At 44.5% G+C, this 2,234-nt stretch overlaps 1 pseudogene; it reads left to right on the forward strand.

The window, feature by feature from the left end:
* The window catches only part of LOC108801017, a 66,152-nt pseudogene that overhangs the window by 32,611 nt on the left and 31,307 nt on the right, over positions 1 to 2,234 (forward strand).

Here is a 2,234-nt window from a genome sequence, read left to right on the forward strand (position 1 = left end):
CCTCTGAGGGACCGAGCAGAACAGCCGAGCCAAATGCCGCTCAGCGGCATTCGGCTATTCACTCACTGCTGTTCGGCATCTTTAAGAATAGCCCGAACAGCAGTGAGAAGCCTGCCGGAGGTTCGGTTCAGCCGATCCAGATGTTGGATCGGCTGAATCGAACTCCTTCTGCACTTCGGGTCGGCTGAACATGCTGAGCATGTTCGGCCGACCCGAAGCCACACGAAGCAAGCCGATGTACGGCTGATTTCAGCCGATGTACGGCTGAAATCAGCCGTACGAGCCTGAAGTGAATAGCAGAACAGTGTTCAGCTCACTTCACTTCTGATCGGTCATTCACTCGGCTGCCCTCGGCAGCTTAGTGAATAGACCCCATAGTGTTAATGAAATGGCATAATGAAATGCAACTGAACTTGCTGGTACACATACATCCTACCGCAGGTCCACCTCTATCTCTACGATTAAGCTCTAATTGGGTGAAACGTGTCAGTGTGGGCGGGACTAGTCGATCCTGTGTGATCTTTAATGAAATACTGAGAAGCAGGACACGGTGCATGGCCGGATTCTTCCTTCTGATTTGAATTCCATAAAGGAAAAACTACTACTAAGTGCATTGTAAATCAATAATCACTAAAAAAAACTATTATTATTACTACAGGCAGTATTACATTACATACATTTGACTTGAAATGAAAATATATCTACAAATGTTTGTTTTCTATTCGCACAGAATGAACATTCAGAAAGATTTGTGGGGCAAATGACCCTGCGAATTGGTTATAAATATACTCCATAATAATTACTTAGAAAAGCCAGTAAAAATAATGTTCAATAACTGTGCGGACTCCTGATTATTTCTGGCATTGTACGAACACGCTATAAAGTAAAATCATAATCAATACGAAGTGCTAAGCCTGTAACCCAACTGATTGTATCTTCTTGTGTCTTCTTTTAGATTAAAGTGGTGGATGTTGGTGATAACCCTATACCAGGCATTACTGTTTACCTAACAAATGATGATCACTCGATCAACGACACCTTAGTGACAGACGACAATGGACAAGCTTCTTTCACTCTTGATACTAATGGTTGGATGAGAGAAAAAATGTTCAGGGTACTAAAAATTCTATCCAGATATATTTGTATATTGGTGTATCTATTAGCCTATAGGCAAGGGGTTAGTTATAAAATGTACCTTATTTCTCTACACAATTTCAGTTGTAAAGATCTGTTTGCATTAGTGCGCTGCGGTAATGTGTGTTAGAATTACGCATTACCACAATGTTAAATGCTAAGTGTATTGCAGTGCCCCAGCACACCTGGTCAGTGCATTGCAACACTTTTGTTTTATGGCACACCACAAGCACAGATGTTAACCACTTGTATGTTGCATGTCTAGTTTTGAAGCCCTGTTGAACTATCACTTTAAATCAGCTAAATACATTCCATGCACATCAAAACAAAATATGTGAAGATGAGCAAAGTTTGTTTCCTTTAGAACACGAAGGACTATTACTATCTATGTGGAAGCAGTGGTCTCTCTGCAGATTTTGTGAGTCAGAGCTAGAGCTCTCCTATCAGCAGGTACCAAGAGCTTTGATCATTGCAGAGCTATAGGTCTTGTATTCATTAAAAAATACAAGACGTTCTCTGAATGGTGAAGGTGCCGAGCAAGCTATTTCCTGTGTTCAGTATACAGACAGCAAGTCATTCGGGAAAGACCACCTCTGTCTGTATGTAGCACAGGTGAATTTATGCATTCCCAGCAGCCCTCCAGATGTGAAATATTAAGAAAGGGGTGTAACCAAGCTGGACCAATGTACATTTGAAAAAAAGATTGTTTCTAAAGTTCAGCTTTAGGCCTCTTTCATGCGGCTGGTCCGATGGAGTCCGCCTGTCAGTTTTTCCAGCAGACCCGATCTGAAGCCCAAACTAAGGGGTCTATTCATGAAGCTGCCGATGGATCTAGCCGTAGCTTCGGGCCGATCCTTCGGCTAGCTTCGGCCCCAGGACCCCTTCGATTCCGTAGAACCTGAAGAGGTGCTGTACGGGCTATTCACTATAGCCCGTACAGCTCCTGAACGTGGCCGAGCGGCCCAGTCGAGCCAAACGCATATGCCTCAGCTCGGGTGAGCCGCGCTGAAAGCCGAAGCTGGCCGAGCGGCTGGCCATTGGCCAGCCGACAGCCTGCTTCTGACAGCTGGGCGGAGCCAGCCGTGATCTTATGGCTAGCT

The sequence above is a fragment of the Nanorana parkeri genome, unplaced genomic scaffold, assembly GCF_000935625.1.
Source record: "Nanorana parkeri isolate BGI_ZX_2015 unplaced genomic scaffold, ASM93562v1 scaffold2195, whole genome shotgun sequence".
NCBI lineage: Eukaryota > Metazoa > Chordata > Amphibia > Anura > Dicroglossidae > Nanorana > Nanorana parkeri.